The sequence below is a fragment of the Hyperolius riggenbachi genome, chromosome 5, assembly GCF_040937935.1.
Source record: "Hyperolius riggenbachi isolate aHypRig1 chromosome 5, aHypRig1.pri, whole genome shotgun sequence".
NCBI lineage: Eukaryota > Metazoa > Chordata > Amphibia > Anura > Hyperoliidae > Hyperolius > Hyperolius riggenbachi.
Genome location: NC_090650.1, coordinates 145,098,741 through 145,120,708, shown reverse-complemented (window position 1 = coordinate 145,120,708; position 21,968 = coordinate 145,098,741). Strand labels below are relative to the sequence as shown.

The window sequence follows — 21,968 nt, the reverse complement described above, 5'->3', positions numbered from 1 at the left end:
ACCTATCTAATAGATTAGGAGCACATATCCTGATGTCCTCTTCTGGGACAGATAGTGCATCAGATTAAACTTAGTTAACTGACCCTTGTGGCCAGGGTTTAATCCAGTGCACACCTTCTTTCCCCTGTCTGACCATTGTCAGAATGCACATCACTTATGCTGGTGTGTGCATAATGGACATGGATATACTTTATTAGCTCCCTGGTGAGTTTAGTTTGATGCACTATCTGTCCCAGAAGAGGGCATCAGGATATGTGCTTCTAATCTTTAGTTGGAGTTTGATGCAATGAATGTTTGCATGTCTACACTATGCATGTTACAGGGCCAGAGTTAGGACACCTACAAATACTGGGGTACATCTGCATGGTGTAGGTGACGACGCAAGATAATGCATTCTTTTGTAACTAAAACCCCAGCTTTTAACTTAGCTGCAGGGATAGCAGTGGTTCCTGGATGACTGATTTTTGTGAATACATATGTATGAACATATGCATGTGAGTGTGCAAAGGGTTAACTGTCTTTGCTGTTTTGAAAGCTTGCAATAAACCATGTACAGTTAGACATTAAAGATATTACCTGAACCATTTGTTGGTTTGATGTCGGCATATCTGCTCCATGACTAACACTGAACCATACTTCACTTGTGGTTTAAATTATGCCTTTTGCTTGTGAATGCTTTGTAGTTTGCATGGCTAGGTGTATGGCAGGGCATGATTAGAGGTGTGGCAGGGGGTGTGTCTTACTTGAGAAGTATTTATGGAGCATGGGCTCCTAGCCTCCTACTAAGTGGAGGGGCAATTCATTCCACACAAATTTAAATGCCAGTGCAAGAGATGGTGAGCACTGTTAAACCAATGCACCAGGTACTCTGAAATATATTATTCATTTAATGCTACTTTTATACTTCTAGATAAACAAATGAAATACATTAAAATTAAACATCATTAACAGCATAATACATCCATAAAATATATACCTAAACTGGAATGCTAACAGTCAAAATTGTCAGTATTGAGTGGTGAAAATGAAGAAGTGTGTATAACCAAAGTATAAGCGGGGTATAAGATGATGTGACTGCAAAGTGCTTAAAGCAATCTCGAACCCAAGAATAAAGATTAAAAAAACATACATGGGGAAAGGTGGATCAGATAGTGCCCCTTATCGCCGCTCCCCGCCAATCCTGTGGCCAGCAATCAGTCAGTTTCAATTTGAGTAACTGCGGGGTCACCACACTGCAGTTCACTTCTCTGCTTCTCCTCACAGAGCCTAGAGACGAGGAGAGCCACAGAAGGGTGGGGGAGAGGCTCGGAGGGGAGGGATAGAGGCAGGGGAGAAGCACACAGGGGGGGGGGGAGCTCCAGGAGGAGGGGAAGGGGCATTTTGCAGGAGTGCCTCTCCTGCTAGGGACACCACTTCCTCTAGTTATCTAGTGACAATCCCATTGTCGGCATTTTTGGGGGGACGCAGCGGAGAGAAGGAGGGGCAGAGAGTGTCGCACAGAGGGTACAGAGGCATGTCATTAAGCAAAGAATATACCTCTGTGTCCCATTCGTATTGCAAAAATCACCTTGAGTACACCTTAAGATAATGCAGTACATTGTACTTACTTTTATATGCTTACCAATAAATAAAATCCACTGCACCACACTACAGAATGTTATGCACATAGCCATCTTAGCAAATCTTAGGTATTAATACTTAGCATACAAAACATAAACAAGGAAATAAAAAAATAAATGTAAATGGCTGATACCTGCTGCAGTGAGAAACGCTTTCTATATAAGTTATAAGCTAACTTATCTATATATATATAAGCTAAATATAACACAATAATATCTTTATCAAGCATGAACCTAGCGGCAGGGTGGGATTTTCCTTCTACCGAGCAGATCTGTGCAACTCCTCTATATGATGCTAAAAGATTACCTATTTGTGGCCAGCACAGCAGCTTTATAAGTTATTATTATAAAACCTTGGTGAGCTGCAGTACTGTCTACAAAGAGTCACTCAGCAATAGTGTGGATGGTGAGGTCAGTGGATCTGTGCTAACAGTTAGAGGCTGTAAGCTGCCTCCTTCCAGCTCCACTTTAACTACTTCAAAGTGAGTCATGGTGAGATGGGGAGGGGTTTGGACAGCTTTCTCTCCCAAATTAGATTGGATTGGAATAGAAATGGAAGGCTGAACTAGGGCTGTAACATTTCTTGCTAACTGTCTTCTTAAAGATTAGTGCAATATTTAGAATTAGGCACAAAAAATATACACAGCTCTATCAGAACCAGAACATAGAACAAAATAATCCACCTGAAAAAAATACAAGAAAGAAAACCATGTTAACTTTAAAGTATGCAAAATAAATAAGCAAAGGAACTCACCCTGGGTAACAAGATCTTAGGGCCCTTTTCCACTAGCAGTCGCTAGCGTTCACGCTGAACGCTAGCGATTGCGATTCAGCAAATGTACAAAATTTCGCTGCGATTTCCCGACGTTTGCGATCGCGATTTTGCTATGCTATGCACTGCATAGCAAAATCGCAGCAAAAATCGTTCCGCGGCGCGATCGCAATTGAGTAAAAAATGAATCGCGGTAGTAGAAATTACCTACCGCGATTCCTATCTTAAAAAGCAAACTGTAGAGATTTTAAAATCACTAGCAGTTTGCGGTTTTGCGATTAAGCAATCGCAAACGCTCTAGTGGAAAAGGGCCCTTAATGTTATAAGCAATCTGTTTTGTGTACTGGCAGGAGGTCTTTTGAACTCCTTCCTAGTTTACAAGCAACTCTGACATCTGTGAAACACAAATTGCCACATACGCTCAATGGACAGGCTTGACTGTTTAAATCCCAGTTCCCACGTCAGCATCTGTCCTGGCTGTTATATTGATGTCAAGCGTTATTGCATTATGAAATGATATAACTATTACCAAACTTAAACAGTGCCAGTTATTACAGCATGCCCTTTTCATTATAAAAATATCAGTGTGGATTGGCAGATACCTGGTAGTCATGAATAAGTGAGATAAAGTCTGCACGTATGGGTTGAGCATTTCTCATTTCTCATTTAGGATGGCAGACAAAGCATATGCATTTTAAGTCTTGTATAGTTAGCTGTTTTACACCTAAAGCCATTTCTGATGCTATTTTGTATAAATAGGACCTAATAAGAGTATAAACAACATTAGGGCAAATATTTGTCCAAGTGTTAGTATTTTGTTCATAAACAAGAGCTAAGCTTTTTATTTATTTCTAGAAGTTTTAATCTGATTAAAGGGACTCTGAGCATCTCTCATGGGCATGCCTTTAAGACAGACGACTTCCAACAAAGTCATGCTATGACCCCTCTGAAAGGAGCCTCTTGCAATGGCCATGCGTGTCACTTCCTCTTCCTGCTTCATTCAGTGATGCACTTCTCTAACAGAGAAGACAGGGGTGACCCGGAAGCAATAACATAGTCAAGATAGCAGCCGCGATTTTTAAATTGAAATAGAACAAAAACTATTTGGTGTAGAACGGCGATTCAGGCATCAAATGAAAGAGGAGACCACAAGCTACAGAAAGGTTTGCATCTTTAAGTACTTTGCAGTACTGGTCAGAATCTTAAAGGCATGCCTATGAGAGGTGTTCAGAGTCCCTTTAAAGCTTATTGTTTGTTAATTGCAGTTAGTTGCAGTTACTGTAGGGAAAAAAGTGAGTACAGGCAGCCCCAACTTACAAACAGGTTACATTCCAGGAGGTGTTGTTTATTAATTGTCCTGTGTTGAGTCCATGGGGAAACATGGATAAATGATTTACTGTCCATTTGGACATATAGGGCTCGTTTCACAAAGCGGTGATAACCCAGTTAAAGACTTTAGGCGTGATAACCATTTTTATCATGCCTAAACTCAGTTTAGGCATGATAAGTTTAGGCATGATAAGTTTAGGCATGATAAGTTTAGATAAGTTTAGACCGCGAGCAAAGTCCCGCACGCAAAGCAGCGCCATTAAACTCTATGCAAAGTGCACCAGACTTTGCTAGCGCAAAACTTTTGATCAGCTGTGCACTGCGGTGCTAACCCAGTACTTTAACTTATCACGCCTAAAAACTTATCACACCTAAACTTATCATGCCTAAACTTATCACACCTAAACTTATCATGCCTAAACAGAGTTTAGGCATGATAAAGGGCTTTTCACTAGCGTGCTAACTGTTAGCACCGCTTTGTGAATCAGGCCCATAGTGTGAACTATTTTTTTGGGTTGTTTTCTATGTGCTTTTAATTTGTTATAAACTATCAGTACTTACAACACTAGAACATGTAACAACAAAATGAGTAATAAAACAAACAAACAATATTGCATATTCTATACATGGAAACAATGTTGTTTGTATTAAAAAAAATTTAACTTGAGTCCTTTGGTAGTAGGAGACTGCCTGTATAGTACACTTGCACTTCATATACTAATCTGTTTTAGTGAAAATAATTTACTATAATTAAAACTGTAGGTCTGAAGGACCACAGAGTACTTTGTGACAATTTGATTATAGAAAGAAAATTCTGAGACTGATACTGGACCATTGATTGTATCCTTTCTCCTACAGTCCATTACTTTCCCCATAGCATTCAATGCAGACTCTATATTTTCTTTTCCTGATGTCATACTTTCCAATATATATTTACTTGTTTAGCTGCATCAACACCAGGTTCAGGGCTGGTGCTTCCATAGGAGTAAAGTGCAGGAGTGCAGAAATAGCTCCCATGATCCCGGGAGCTGGGGGTGCTGTCCTGCAGAGCAGTAGGGGAGCTTTATAAATTATCTGCTCCCATTGGCAATATAGGTCATCTTCACTTCCTCTTCAAGTTACAAGTGCCGTGCAGCCACCCAATAACCATGTGCTTTCCATCCCTGTCACATGACACGTGACTGAAGCTGCATGGTGATTGGCTGGCTGCACAGCAATGGCAGACTGAACATGAAGTGAAGAGGGTCCTGTGTTGCTGCACAGCAATGACAGACTGAACATTACGTAAAGAGGGTCCTGTGTTGCTACACAGCAATGGCAAACTGAACATGAAGTGAAGAGGGTTCTGTGTTGCTGCTGGGAGCAAGTAATGTATAATGCTCTGCACTTTGTAAAGGACTGGGGTCTCCAAGCTCCCGTCCCGCTTTCCACTCCCCTGTGATAGAGGTGGGGGGGTTAGACAACAGGTCTCTGTGAGGGAGCCCAGAAAAATGTAGTTTCACCCCTGCTAAAGTGAGGCAGGCCAGGGTCTTGGCTTGTCAGGGAGAAAATAAATCTTCATGCTACTAGGTGCATTTGTGTCTGTGTCTCATGCCACTTACAGACATTATCACCTCTGTATACTCCGTGCTGCAGTTTCCAGTTACCTGTCATTTGAAGTTAATGAAATGGTTTCTAGAACTACGGGGTGAAGTTGTGATCTATACATAATAGATCATAGCTGCTAGTGGCATTGGACAGAACATCAAAGGACCAAAGGACATCAGAAATGTTTTTCAGCAGGCAATGTCCTTTTTTTTCATCAAAAATGTCCTTTTTAAAGAGTCTGAAGCGAGAATAAATCTCGCTTCAGACCTCATAGATAGCAGGGGCATGCGTGCCCCTGCTAAAACGCCGCTATCCCGCGGCTTAACAGGGGTCCCTTCACCCCCAAATCCCCTCCATACAGCCGGGGAGCGCTTCCGCATTGGGGCAGGGCTAACCACCGCAGCCCTGCCCCACGCGCGTCTGTCAGCGCGTATCTCCGCCTCTCCCCTGCCCCTCTCAGTCTTCCTTCACTGAGAGGAGCGGGGGAGAGACGGCGATGCGCCGCTGATAGACGCGACTGGAGGCAGGGCTGCAGCCGTTAGCCCTGCCTCCAGGAAGAAATAAATCACAACCAAGTCTACGACCAACTATTGCGGGGGTGGGTTTGGGGGTGAAGGCACCCCCATTTAGCGGCGCGATAGCGGCGGTTTAGCAGGGGCACACATGCCCTTGCTAACTATGAGTTCTGAAGCGAGATTTATTCTCGCTTCAGAGTCTCTTTAAGCAGGGAAAGGCAAATTGCCAAATAATTCTATTTCACTGAAATTTTTGTGAGAAAATCAATTTTGCCACACAGTCTGGTAATTCTGTGAAATGTACTGTAGTAAGTATTCCTCTTTTCCCAATGGCCACAATGGCTTTAATTAAAGAGGGTTGTAAGATCTTCTATGGAGAGTGCCATAGGCCCCACATCCCTTCCAGCCTAGAAGCAGAACCACTGACCAGATAATAATACTGTTCACAGTGGCATTTTGTATTAATGATAAAACATTTTAATTATTATAATGTGTCACTAAAAGGGTCCAGAAACCAGTTATTTATCTATGTGGTTCTAATTTGAGGTTGCTGCAATGAAAATTGCCTTTGGTGTCTTTTTGCACTAATCAGTGGTTTTCTATGCCAGTTATAAGGGCCTCAAAGCATATACAAGCATCACTTGGTTACCTGGTTGACAGCGAAGTCAAAGATGAATAAGGAATCCCTAGTCAGTTAAAGGCTTTGATTGAAATGAGGGGTCAATCAGTGCTTTTACCTCCTAGACAGTTATTGCTTCACCCTAAGACACTTTATAGACCCGAAAAAGTGGTTAAGTACCCACAAAAATGGTTGTTATAAGTATATAAATAAATTTACATTTTTTTCTATCAGTTTGTTTGTACATCTTTGAGGTAAGGAAATTATTTTTTAAACAGTTTTTAGATATTGTATGCTTTTTAGTGCACCTCCTCCCTCATTAGGACACACTACATTTGGAGATACGTAGTAATTAGTCTACATACTATCACAGTTTATTTTGTTTTTGGAGAGCGACCATATGCTATCACAGAGGGCCCAGCACACCCAAGTGAGGATGAGCATTCTCACAAGCAATTAACGGGGTTGCTGAGTTTGCAACCTGGGTTTTTTTTATTGTGTGTTACGTACCTCACCATGGGCCATATGCAATTGATTTTTCCTCCTGAGTTTTCTCCTAGGTGATAATTTTTCATTTTCACTTTAAAATAATTTTTCAGCATTTTTCGATTAAAAAGGTACCAAGAGTAGTTGAAAAAGTACTTTCAAAATCATTATGTGTATTTTCTTACATGCTGGTGGTTTAAAAGGCATTTTATTGACAAGGTATGAAAATATCACCTAGGAGAAAACTCAGGAGAAAAAGTGAATTGCATATGGGCCCATGAGCGGCTCCTGTAGTCTTTTTGTTTCTCTTCATTTGTTTTCCACCTTCAGTTTTCTCACCATTATCCAAAGTATGCTTTCCTAGGTATAATGGAATAAGCATATTGTAACAACCCAGGTTACAGGGCTTATGGGCATTATGTTATCTAGAATCTAGATGTGTCTTTTATGTTATGAGATAGAAATGTTAATGGCAGCAATTTCTTCAGCTATAATTTTTTTCTCCAATGCATATTTTATTTAAATATCTGTTTTTTGAATCAGTAACTGAGAATTTGCATCTGCAGCAGTGGATCAGCATTTGAAGAATACCCATATGTCCATTTGTTCTACCAGTTTTATGCAATTCTTATTGCTATTCCCAAGACATCTGTTAGAATTTTTTTGACTTTTAAATCCATTCCTCTTCTACTTGTGAGCGTTATATATTTTATAAAACTTTGCAAGAACACTGGAAAAGTAACCTGAGCCAATATTCCTTCGCCACAGCAAAGGAATTGTGTTTGTTAGACATAAATCCAAGGTTAAACAGTAACTAATGCACTTCTATTAAAAGTCTTTTAAAAATAAATAAATTATACACTGGTTTCGTTCACAGAAGTTGCCTTGCTTCAGCCTTGAAGTTGGCCATAATATAAAATATAGAACAGACTGTTCTGTGAGCCAGTAAATTTAAAAGAAAAGAATACGGTATATTTATACTTGGATAATAATTTGCAGTATAATGCAGAACACAATGACGAGAGATCAGCCAGAGACAATGCATATAGAAAATGAATGTACAGGTTAAATGTAAAGAAATACATAACAAGTTTTATGGGAGACTGTAGACAATTGAAAACTTATTTTTGCAGAATATATGCAGCTAAATAGTTATGTATGGCTTTCTGCATTTGCTTCCTATCGAGAGCTTTTCATATGTTATTTATACAGCTTCACTATGTTTATGTAGGTTTCCTCTGTGTGCTCTGGTTTTTCATGCAATGCAAATGCATCTTTGTATCTTTATTGGCTCCTATCCAGACTGTACCTTGTGTGTATGTGACCTTCTGTGGCAGCTAAATCGTATTATAAGCTGCTTTTGAACCAGGGGGAAAAGATATTAATTTTTCAGTGTTCTCCCTAAATCACTTTGGAAAATGTTGATACCCAGCTATAAATCCATGATAATAAATATTATAAAACATAAGTAAAATTAACTTACTCTTACTGAAGCCAGATAGGACAACAATCCTTTTATCATTCATGCTTACCAACAAATATGTTGCCTGCAGAGGATTGTAAAATTGGCGCTGTGTTAGGTTAACAAACATATGGCCAGATTTATAATCTATTGCAAAGCACATCCAGTATTTTGCTTGAATAAGGACCCTTTTACACTTAATCAGTTGCTTTCAGTTAAAACGGATAGAAAACTGATTTTCAAAGTAATGCCCATGTTTTTCTATGGCACCTTTCACACTTAATGCGTTTTAACTGAAATCTTTGTCACAATGCACTGCTATGGAAAAAACGTGTACTAACGCACACTAACGCACACCAACTGATTAAGTGTAAAAGGGGTTTAAGAGTGAGAGTTTGAGTCAGTCTTCCAACCTGTGTTTTGTTAAATTAGGTTACTATGGAGAAGGTGATCTTATCTCTGCTACAGCAACCTCTTTTTGTTGAAGTGGAGGAGCACTCCAAAGAAAAAAAAAATGTGGACAGTACTTTTTCACCTACTTTGTGGTACTTTTTCAATTGCAGAGTACAAAATTAATCTTAAACAGAAGATGAAACCTTATCTCCTAGGATTTATGTGGTATAACAACAGAGGCGCCAAGTAGAGTAAAATTAGTTAAAATTGTTAAAAAGGGGGAAGTGGGTGGACTTACCTCCCTTCTGAAAAAATGGCCAGACAACGGGCAGGTTACTTCAAGTTTAAAGTAACATTTATTATGAGCTCCAAAAGTGCAACGCGCTTCACGGGTAACAGTCCCGCCTCCTCAGGCAAACAATTTTTGGAGGGAGCAAAGTCGGGTCAAGAGCCAGATATAGCGCCTCTGTCTTGACAGAGGCGCTATATCTGGCTCTTGACCCGACTTTGCTCCCTCCAAAAATTGTTTGCCTGAGGAGGCGGGACTGTTACCCGTGAAGCGCGTTGCACTTTTGGAGCTCATAATAAATGTTACTTTAAACTTGAAGTAACCTGCCCGTTGTCTGGCCATTTTTTCAGAAGGGAGGTGAGTCCACCCACTTCCCCCTTTTTAACAATTTTAACTAATTTTACTCTACTTGGCGCCTCTGTTGTTATACCACATAACTGTTTAGTCCACCCTTGGTGGAGGGGTGTATCCCCATTTTCTTCTATCTACAGAGAGCGACTTCTTAACCCTGAGCGGGGTCAGGTTACAATTCTCCCCGCCTGCTTATCCAGTGGTTGCCTTGGAGGCGACCCGTCCTTGTGAGTATAACCATTGTGTGTGTTTGCATCAGACATCACCTCATTAACATACTACACCATATTGGGCTCTCGGTTCTCCCCCTTTCTTTCAAGCTTATCTCCTAGGAGAACACTTGAAGGAATACTGTAGGGGGGTCGGGGGGAAATGAGTTGAACTTACCCGGGGCTTATTATGGTTCCCCGCAGACATCATGCGCCTGTGCAGCCACTCACCGATGCTCCGGCCCGCCTCCGGTTCACTTCCGCAATTTCAGACGTTAAAATCTGAAAACCACTGCGCCTGCATTGCCATGTCCTCACTCCTGCTGATGTCACCAGGAGTGTACTGCGCAGGCCCAGTATAATCTGTGCCTGAGCAGTACGCTCCTGGTGACATCAGTGGGAGTGAGGACATGGCAACGCAGGCACAGTGGTTTTCAGACTTCAAAGTCTGAAATTCCAGAAGTGAACAGGAGGCAGGGCTGGAGCACCAGTGAGTGGCTGCGCGCGCACAGGATGTCTGCAGGGGACCATTAGAAGCCCCGGGTAAGTTCAACTCATTTTCCCCTGCCCCCTCTATAGTATTCCTTTAAGAGAAAAAGTAAACTGAATCGGGCCCAAAATGTGTCTGAGATGACAAAGCAAAGTCTCAACTCTGTGGTGGAAAACAAACATGGCTACATCAAATACAATATTTAAGTTTTGAAATATGCTGTTTGCATTGTTACAGAGTAGTATTTGCCAGATGATTGTGGGTTATAAAACACCTTCTCAATCATTATATTCAATACTAAACTTACTTTTTCCCATGTAGTTACATACTAACTACCAATCACTTGATTTTAAAACTTTAAAATCGTCCTTTGTACTGTAGTGATCAAGCTTCAAACATCATCCTTTTAAAATGTCCAGATCTATCTTTCTTACAGCACTCTTGTTTAGGATATGGGACATGACAGAGTTCCTCATCCCTGTCATCAAGGCCCACCAACAGTACATGTTTTGCAAACAAACCACAAACATGCACAGTGAAGGTAATAAGTGTCTCTGCAGAGCTGATTAACTACCTTTGTGGATTTCCACAAAGCCTGCACTGTTGGTGGGCCTTGAGGACAGGGTTGGGGAATATTGGGATATGGGACTACCATATATAGATTGCTCCAATGGTGTCCTACCAAGTTTCATTCATATGATTTTCATTCAATATTGTGACCATGCAGGTGTTATCACATGATTTTTTCACTTAGAGTTTATTTTTTCAGTGGATATTTGTGTATATATTATATGCATTGAATTTGCCATTTAAAATTTGTAAGTTAAAAAAAAAGATTAGTAGCTACAGTGGGATGCGAAAGTTTGGGCAACCTTGATAATCGTCATGATTTTCCTGTATAAATCGTTGGTTGCTACGATAAAAAATGTCAGTTAAATATACCATATAGGAGACACACACAGCGATGTTTGAGAAGTAAAATGAAGTTTATTGGATTTACAGAAAGTGGGCAATAATTATTTAAACAAAATTAGGCAGGTGCATAATTTTGGGCACCACAAAAAATAAATGAAATCAATATTTAGTAGATCCTCCTTTTGCAGAACGTACAGCCTCTAAACACTTCCTGTAGGTTCCAATGAGAGTCTGGATACTGGTTGAAGGTATTTTGGACCATTCCTCTTTACAAAACATCTCTAGTTCATTCAGGTTTAATGGCTTCTGAGCATGGACAGCTCTCTTTAACTCACGCCACAGATTTTCAATTATATTCAGGTCTGGGGACTGAGCTGGCCATTTCAGAACGTTGTACTTGTTCCTCTGCATGAATGCCTTAGTGGATTTTGAGCAATGTTTAGGGTCGTTGCTTCAGCTTTGTCACTGATTCCTGGACATTGGTCTCCAGATTCTGCCAGGGGAGGCAGAGGAATCAGCGTGCTTCTGAGCCGATCGCTATGCGCTGGCCAGAAGTGAAGAGGGGATGACATACTGCGTGCACAGGGCGCAGTATGTCCGGGTGGGGGGTCAATCAAGTTGCCGAAATATTAGAGGAATGGCGGCAGACGGAGGGGGGCAGGGGACGCTAAAGGTATGTGTTTGTAATCCCCCACACAATATGTTACTCACTGCGGAAACAGACAGCTGAAATCTCTGAGACAGCTTTCTGTATCATTCCCCTAAGCCATGATGGTGAACAATCTTTGTCTTCAGGTCATTTGAAAGTTATTTTGAGACCCCAATGTTGCTACTTTTCAGAGAAATTTCAAAGAGGGAGGAAACTTTTCAATTGACCCCCTTAAATACTCTTTCTCATAATTAGATTCACCTGTGTATGTAGATCAAGGGTCACTGAGCATACCAAGCCAATTTGAGTTCCAATAATTAGTTCTAAAGGTTTTGGAATCAATAAAATGACGACAGTGCTCAAATGTATGCACCTGCCTAATTTTATTTAAACTATAATTGCACACATTCTGTAAATCCAATAAACTTAATTTCAATTCTCAAATATCACTGTGTGTGTCTCCTATATAATATATTTAACTGACATATTTTATCGTAGCAACCAACGATGTATACAGGAAAATCATGATGATTAACAAGGTTGCCCAAACTTTCACATCCCACTGTATATATATATATATATATATATATATATATATATATATATATATATATATATATACATGTCTCTGTATTTTTCTTCCTACCGCAAAAAGAATAATGAACAATTTTAACACAGTATACAGTCACATTTCTATAATTAATAGTTTGATAAGTCATTGTGACTTGAGGTAGTGTTGTGGAAGAACTAGAGAAGAGAATTATGGGAAGGGAAGTTGGAGGTTAATGGTTAGAAAAATAATTAGTGAGACTCTCTTTTTCAAGGTTATGAAAATCATTAATTATAATCTATAAGTAATTTAAAAAAGAATAGATAATGAGCTACATATACATTTTGAGGAAACAAAATGTAATAAAAATATGCAGTATTTAGTAGCTGTTTTCACTATAAATTGCCATTCTTCATTACATTTTAGTTGTTTTGCTAAATCACATCTTAACGATCATTCTGTTGTTATGGTTAGTATAGTCATTTTTGCTATGTGTATATATAATTTGTAACAGGAGGTCATAAGTTTACTGTTGTTTATAATTTTGTTAAGGTAATATACTGTGAAAGTTTATAGGCACAGGCTTTTCTTTAAATTGTCTGTCAGAAAAATAACATAGCAGTCCTATAAATGTTTTTTTGTTGCATTGGTGGCCATACGCTGAGATTTTTAACAGCAGGTAAACAACTGATATCTGCCTTATACTAAATATTTACCTGGATTATAACCTTGCAGCAGGTGATATTCAGTTAAAGGACCTCTTTCGCAAATCTGGAAATAAATAAAAAGTGGTTTATGCATAAACTATTAAACATCCTTCTAAAATAGTGTAAAAAGTTTTTTTGTTTTTTTTTAATTAATGGTTTCATCAAAGCAACATGTAATCCTCAGTGTATGTAAACACTGGCGGATGATGGACTAGGAGGCTAATCCATTTGTTAGGGGTGTTTTTTTTACTTTAATTTCACAAACATAACTCCTGCCTGCCTAGTTTTTAGTGGTGTAATCCATTGCTGCCACAAATCACCGTTACAACTGTTATAATAACCGCTGAGCTCCACTGAGCCCCTCCGTATTTGTTTATATTGTTGCCTGGCAACCAGACTCCCAGTCTGTGCAGAGGGTGGGTCTGTGCAGAGAGTCATCTGTTATCTGCTGCTGGGAGAATCAGCCCCATCTACGCCATGCAATTCTTTGTCCGATTTGATTTGATTCATTGATTCGATTTGATGCAATCTGACATGTCCGATTCATGATTCGATTCAATTTGAATCGAATTGAATTAAATCATGAATTGGACAGGTCGGATTAAATCAAATCAATGAATCGAATCAAATCGAATCGGACAAAGAATCATATGGTGTAGATGGGGCTGATTCTGGCTGATTTTCCCAGCAGCTGATAACAGATGACTCTCTGCACAGACCAACTCTCTGCACAGACTGGGAGTCTGGTTGCCCGGCAACAATGTAAACACATACGGAGCAGCTCAGTGCAGCTGAGCGGTTATTATAACAGCTGTAACGGCAATTCCTGACAGAAATGGATTACACCACTGAAAACTAGGTAGGCAGAAGTTATGTTTGTGAAATGAAAGTAAAAAAAAGACACCCCTAACAAATAGATTAGGGAGCTAGTCTACTTTAGGGGACCCACCGTAAATCCCCATAGAGAAGTTGAGCTGTGCTGAAAACGGAGCGAATTTCCGCTTTCAGCTTGTTTAAACCCCCACAAGTCATATATCTATGGAAAGCTCCGAATCTGCTCTAACGAATGGTGCAACTTTTGGTGAGAAAAAGCTGAAGCTCACCGTGTAGGAGGCGCCGTGCTGAAAACGGAGCGAATTTCCGCTTTCAGCTTGTTTAAACCCCCACAAGTCAAATATCTATGGAAAGCTCAGAATCTGCTCTAACGAATGGTGCCACTTTCGGTGAGAAAAAGCTGAAACTCACCGTGTAGGAGGCGCCGAACGGCCGCGATCGCGGCTCCGTCAGCCATCTTTACATCTGTGCTGCTCCTATTTTTCTCCCTCCTCATTGGAGGGATTGTTAGCTGGGGGGCGTGCCAGAAACTGCTCTCTCACAAGACTCACAAGTTACCATGTCTACCGACCTTCAGGGCTGTGAAAAATAATATTTTGGCCGAATGAAATTAAACTGTGCCGAACAGATAGGAAATTACATCCTCCTGCTCCCCCCTCCCATCTGCCAACACACACCGCCCAGCGCAGTAGTAATAGGAAGCCAGTAGAAAACATTTCACTTTTTTTGTTTTTTGTTTTTTTTTCCTTCTCTCTGGCATGCCCCCAGCTAACAATCCCTCCAATGAGGAGGGAGAAAAATAGGAGCAGCACAGAACCAAGATGGCCGTCGGAGCCGCGATCGCGGCCGTTCGGCGCCTCGTACAAGGTGAGTTTCACCTTTTGCTCACCGAAAGTACTATCATTCATTAGAGTAGATTCTCAGCTTTCCATAGATATATAACTTGTGGGGTTTTAGAAGAGCTGAAAGCGGAAATTCGCTCCGTTTTCAGCACAGCTCAAATTCTCTATGGGGATTTACGGTGGGTCCCCTAAAGTAGACTAGCTCCTAGATTAGCCTCCCAGTCCATCATCTGTCAGTGTTTACATACACTGAGGATTTACATGTTGCTTTGATGAAACCATTCATTTTTTTAAAACTTTTCACACTATTTTAGAAGGATGTTAAACAGTTTATATAAACCACTTTTTATTTTTTTCCTCATTCACGAAAGAGATTCTTTAAAGTAGCCATCCATATAGCGATGATGGGCAGATTCAACCAAGAGACAGATTTCTCTCTGATCAATTTTGATCAGAGGGAGATCTGTCAGCTGTCCACACACTGCAGGCTAATTCCTGGTCGATTTCAGCATCTACCTCTGTCGCCACCCCCTAGCGTAAATGCCCCTAGTGTAAATTCGCCCCACATGCATGCATTTATACTTTGCCTGTCCGCTGTTGCCTGCCACAGTTCCCATCCATCTTTGTATTTCTCCATTTTTGCCTCACACGCTGTTGGTGCATAGTGCGTTGTGCATGTGTGACATCATGTTCATCACTTGCCACAATATCGCATGCAGTTACTGCCGAACACCTGATCCAACATGTTGGTCAGAGATTTGCCAGCATGCCTGATCGATATGTGCAACCAATTTTAGCCAAAAATTGGTCACATTGTTGATCAGGCATGCTCTTGGTGGCACCCACCCTTATAAAAGGCAGGCAGCGTCAGGCATTGGACTCACTTGTGTGCCTGCAGTAATTAGAGAAGGGAGAGCTGCTGCAGACTCTCATAGGAAAAGCTTAGTTAGGCTCTTGTAGGCTTCCTTGCTTGCTCCTTGCTGATTCTTATTGCTAAAAAAGCATCCCTCAACAGCTTTTTTGAGAGCTAATCTTGTTCTTGTGATCTATTTGTGTGTGTGTGTGTGTGTGTGTGTGTGTGTGTGTGTGTGTCCCACTGACACTTGTGTTGCATGGACAGCCTTGGTAATTCCTACTGTGTGTGCCACTGCCAGGCTCAGCACATTCAGTGACTACCTGTGTGTGTGCCAGGGGCACACTGTAATACCCATCACTGCATATACTTACCTGTTGTTCACTGTGCACCCACCTACCTATGTGAGCGCACGCAGTGTCACTGTGCCTGTCCGGTACCTGTCTGTGTGTGACAGGTGCACATTATAATACCCATCACTGCATATACCTGCCTGTTGTTCACAGTGCACCCACATACCTATGTGAGCGCACGCAGTATGATATCCTCCGTGCATATCTGTTAACTGCACCTGTGTGACTGACTGCACATTGTATTAGTCAAGTCAGTGCATACCTTTCACTTCATCCCCCTCAATATGGACAAAACAAAAGGCAGAGACAGGCCACCTGGCAGGTTTGTTCGAGGTCGCGCTGTCGTGATCTTGTGCGGCCCTTAACCAAAGTACAGTGTTCAGAAGAAGGCACGTGCCATCAACCCCCAATATTGTCAGGACGTAGTTGACTATTTAACACAGGATACCTCATCTTTCTCAGCTTCCGCATGGAAGCGTGACATATCTTCCTCCTGCTGCTCTGATTCTGGCACCTCACTTAACACTCAGTCAGCCACCACCAACAAAGTGCCATCACCCCAGGGCTCAGCAGTGTGGACATTTTTTTGTGTGTCTGCCTCAGATGAGAGCAATGCCATCTGTACTCTCTGCCACCAAAAATTGAGCCGTGGAAAGACCAAGAACTGCGTAGGGACAATTACCTTACGAAGGCTCATGAGATAAACAGAGGAACACCAAGAGCCCCAATAGTGTAGTATGTATTGACAAAGGGGATAATGACAAAGAGTAATAGTTGTTATACTCACAAACATGGGTTACCAATAGGCAACCACTGTAAAGGCAGGTGGGGAGATTATCCTGACCCCACTCAGGAATAAGAAGTCGCTCTCTGTAGATAGTAGAAAAGGGTCGCAACCCTCCACCCAGGGTGGATACAATATTATATAGGAGAGAACAGAGGCCTGCCTGAAGACTAAGTCAGTCCCTACACACAGCATCTCTGCCTGCACGCCGTGTGACTGCCTGCCCAAGACTAAGTCACTCCCCACACAGCATCTCTGCCTGCAGGCCAGTTGACTGCCTTCTCCGCCACCACCTACAGGGTCCAGGACTCCAGGTGGATTCCTGAATTTTTAAGGCCACTGCTAGCAGCAGCTAGCAGCGGCCGCTATAATAATTTCTCTGGTGTGTGTACGTGCCTGGCTAATTTTTCTGGCTGCACTGCAGCTGCAACAACAAAACAAAAGGCAAGTACATGTGCCAATTCCCCTTCGTGATCATTACCTTGCCGCGGTTAAGGGGCTTGCGTATCACAATGAAGTAATGACCGCCAGCTATATGAGTGTCCCGGGGGGGGGGGGCACACCCATGATAATAAGGTTGTTGCTTCATTGTGGACAGACCAAATTTGATCAGCTGGACAGTCACTGTTTTTCTATCATTGAGCTACCACAGCCCGGCAACCATGTGGGCTGGAAAACTGCCACGGCCTGCACTCTCGCCATGGTGCGCACCAGTCCAGCACGGCTGTCACAACACAAACAGCTGTTTGCAGTGCGTTACACAGTGAGTTTGGTGTGTCAGTGTGAAGCAGTACTCTAATTACACTCCCTGATTGATGTATACACATGCAAGATGTTTTAAAGCACTTTAGGCCTGCAATTTAGCATTCAATGTGATTTCTGCCCTTAAAACGCTGCTTTGCGTCAAATCCAGATTTTTCCCCGGGACTTTTGGCGTCTATCCCACTCCACCATGCCCCCCTCCAGCTGTTCAACCCCTTGAAACATCTTTTCCATCACTTTTCTGGCCAGCATAAGTGTTTCTAGTTTTCAAAGTTGGCCTCCACATTGAAGTCTATTGAGGTTCGCGAAAGTTTGCGCGAATCAAACTTTTGCGTAAGTTCGCGAACTGAAAATCGGAGGTTCAGGCCATCTCTAATAACAGATAGTGATCACTGCTTGCCATTAGTATTTTCAACAATGGGGTATCTGGAACACCAGCAATTTTTTCAATTAAGAACAGTTCAAATCACTGGTAGGGAGCACCTTTCTGTACACATACAGTATATCTATGGCCTACCTATACCATAATTATCACTACAGTAATATGAGTATATACCCAGTGATAGAGTAACCACAATAAAAAAGCCTTCAGTTTATTTTCACAATAAAACTAAACATCTACAATAATACCACCAATCCAAATGATGGATTAACCAAAATTCACTTTATTTAGCCACAACTTCATAGTGATTAAATCTGATTGCCATGTGATGCTAGTGCTGGTTGGGAAGTACATATTATTCATACATACAGTATTTATTTGGTCAGTTTAATTCATGTAATTTTGTCAGCAAAATCACCAAGGAGCACATCTGATTGTATTGAACTCTATCATTAACCCAAAACCTTGCTGTGAGACACCACCACTTTACTAGAATATTTTCCAGTACTCTTGGCACACCCATGTGTACAATATTATTATTCAGTCTGGAATTACGGAAGCTTTAAAATTATATTACATCTATATATACTGTAAGTGATGCTAGGCTTTACTTTACTTTGTTCCTTTATTTCATTATTATTATTTTTTTTTTATTTCACATTGCATTTGCTTTCCTTCATTCATTTGTCATTTGTTTTATTTATGTTTTTTTTTTCCAGTTGATTCTCCGACACATCGATGCTACATTCTTGACTGACAGAAAACGACAGAACCTAGGATGTGACCACAAAAGGGATTTCATTTTTTGGACATTATGTTGATGTTGTCATTAACCCCCCTTCATTATTAAAGATGTCAAATATAGTTTACATAACAAAAACTCTATTACAAGCTAGAGAATTTCTGTAAATGACCTGTACCACAATGCCAAATATTCCTTATAAGTTATATTATAAAACATAAACATACACAAAATAAAAATAGAGTGTGACTTCTTTTTTTGTTTAGATAAAATTAATTTTAGAACAGTAAGGAGTAACAAAGAAATTTTTTGAGACAATTGCCTTATACTGCTGTGGGGATATTGACAATTGAGAATAATGCAATATATCATTGTATACATTCCACCTAAATAAACATATCTAAAAAAAAAAGAAAGCTACATTGAAACATTATTATAGCAGTGTCCATTAAATAATATTAGGACTTTCAAAAATCTACTTGAAACTATACTGTAATATTGGGCTAAAGGGAAGGGGACACTCAGAAATGTTTTGTAAAATGTAAGCGGTAACAGAAGTTTATGAATTCCTGTATACTGTACAAGATGGTTTTTATACTCAGTTTGGATTGTGGGTTTGCCTTGGAGCTCTGGCTAATAACAAACTTTGTATTCTATTAGCTAAGTTTATTTGCAATATAGGTAGCCCAGTTAAATTATAAGGGATCATCAATACCAGAGGAACAAGAAATCTCTCCAATAAAGTCATTGCAAATTACAGAACTGCATGTTTACAGCAGAAGGTATTTGAAGGTTGTAACTTCCATCTTGGTTCCAGAAAGCAAGGCATCATGTCACTGTATAGAGCCACGTGAACCATTGCTTTATTGCCCTTGCAAGCAAAATAAAGGTCTAGCAATGTTAGGGCCTGAGCCCGCTAAGGGCTCATTTCCATTTAGGCAAAGCAGAGCTGTGCAGTGAGTGTGGCTCTGCGTTGCATGTGACTCCCCGAGGGGGCGGCGCTTGCAATCCCATTCATTATAGTAAAGAGGATCTCGGGCACAATCACCCCAAAAAGCAGGCAACCATGCACTGTGATTCAGTGGTGAATCGCAGCACATGTATGAAAACATCAGAGAGTGCCTTCTATGCACTGTCTGATGTCGCTGCCATCGCGTCTCCATAAGCGCGGTTGGAAGCCTGCATATAAAAATGAGCCTTAATGCAGTTGTGTCCTCTTCTGTCTGCTTTTCAGCATCTGTAACATTGATGTGTAACTGAAAAGCGGACATAACTGCTTTAGTGGGCTCAGGACCTTAGTGAATAAAAAAAACAAAACGATAATTTATAATTTTACAGAGAACAGCTGTTTGCAGATTGGAAAAAAAATGAGTTATAGGTGTGTTATAAAACAACATATCCAGGTGCAACATCATGACCATATCCACTGTACTTAGAAGATACATTATGGTCTTGCATTTCTGGACATGTGCTGGAACTACCTGCAAATACCCTTCTAGGTTAAGAATAAAATACTATATTTTGTAGTTCCTTTTTATTTTAGGGAACATTTAGGTTCTCCACGACCCACTAAACAAATGATAATTTTTATTTTCCATAGCTTAAATGTTTTCCCAGTTTTGCTGGTCCCACAAGATATATTCACAGCCACGTGAATACATGCTTGCTCTGATAAAGGACTCCGTGCTCTGGTACAGAAGGCTGAGTGACATCATAGCCTAGGCTAAGCATCACTGTGAGGGTGGGGTTACATACCAATATACAGCAATATAAAGATATAGGAAGTATTTCTGATGCTGAAACAATAAGCATTAATGTAAAAACTGGTATCCTGAATCATTGAATTGCTTTTTCTACTAGATTCCAGCCGGATACCTCTTTAAGGGGCTAATTCACAAAGCTTTTCTGTTGAATAATCTCACCTTACTTATATAAACACAATTTATTTCTTCTTAAATCACTTAACGCATTATTTATCTCTCTTTATCTAAGTTAACTCATGATTTAGCTCTCTTTAAATTACTTGAAGGACAACCGAGGTGACTTGTGACATGATAAGATAGGCATGTGTATGTACAGTGCCAAGCACACAAATGACTAGGCTGTGTTCTTTTTTTATTTTTTTTCTTTCTCTGCCTGAAAAAGTTAAACATCAGGTATGCAGTTTCTGTCTGGGTCAGGACCTGTGTCAGACTGGGTTAGACTATAGTATAACGTTCACTGATGAGTAATTACAGACATAAAACACTCTCCTGACAATAAATGGCTTCTGAGAGCAGGAAAGAGATAAAAAGGGTCAATAATTCAAAGAGTTGAGCTCTGGCATACTTCAATTAAGGTGTCATTGGACAGAGACAATGAAACAGTAAAAAACTTAAAAACTAGATTTAAACGTAAAATAAAACTGTGGAGTATCTAAAAAAAATAATTTTTAGGAGAAGAACAGATGCAATTGTTTTTCTTATCAGTTTATTTTGACCTCGGATGTCCTTGAACTAATGGTTTATCTCTCCTTATTTGACTTAGCTGGTGATTTATCTCTTCTTCCTTAACTGTTTATCTCATGAATTATCTCTCCTTATTTGTTCATTTCAAGCATTAGCTCTCTTTACAGTTAAGGTGAACAATACGTAAGCTTTTGAATCAACCCCCAAGTAAGCACTACTGTACTTTGCTTAATTAATTTGGAATTTATAAATGTCTAACATTTGCCTCAATTCACTAATTTATCTCCTGTCTTTAATAACGTTTCTATAGTTATCACCATGGTGATGAGGCATGTAGTATTCAGGAAACATTTTACCTCAGGCAAACCTAAAGTTAACTCTTCTGTCTTTAAGTTAACACTTCAATCCTTAAAATAACTCCAGAATTCTAGACAGGCTGTTAATTAACTGCATGTGAAAGTAACTACAGAGGAGGTAACTTAACTACATAGGAGGTAATTTAACTACAAAAGAGGTTACTTAAGGAATGAAGAGAGAAGATAACTCTCTCACTGTGTGGTGGCAAGTTTTCTCTTGCCTTATTATCTCCAGCATGATCTTAGTGAATTGAGGCCAATGTCATTAGTAAATCTCAATGCATGTATACCTAAGTATGTTCTAATCTAATTTTGCTTTCGTTTTTACTGAATTTCCAGTAAGAGCTTTCATTAATAAAGCAAAGAACAATGGAACATGTTTAGTAACCTAGAGTAATCCAATAGTCAACCAATATTTTCAGTCTACTAATATTCACCATTACTGGTCGGATATGTACAATTGTCAGGGCGTGTATGTGAAACAGCACAACCTGAATCGTATGACAAACTTGCCTTTAAAAACTCCATGTACCAGTACATTTACATACAAGTTACTGTATATGCCAATGGTGTTAGTCATTTTATTAAAACATTCCCTAATCCCTACAGTTTGATTTTTTTCAGTCTTTGCACTGAAATATAAAGAATCTATGAACTTTACTTTATAGCTA

The 21,968-nt window shown here is 40.2% G+C and overlaps 1 protein-coding gene and 1 long non-coding RNA gene across 6 annotated transcripts in view; both read left to right on the top strand.

The window, feature by feature from the left end:
- The window catches only part of CNTNAP2 (contactin associated protein 2), a 2,604,396-nt gene that overhangs the window by 7,855 nt on the left and 2,574,573 nt on the right, over positions 1-21,968 (top strand). The window lies entirely within an intron of this gene.
- On the top strand, positions 13,633-18,733 carry LOC137518457 (uncharacterized). Its single transcript, XR_011020822.1, has 2 exons — positions 13,633-13,801; positions 18,472-18,733. It is a non-coding gene; the product is annotated as an uncharacterized lncRNA (long non-coding RNA).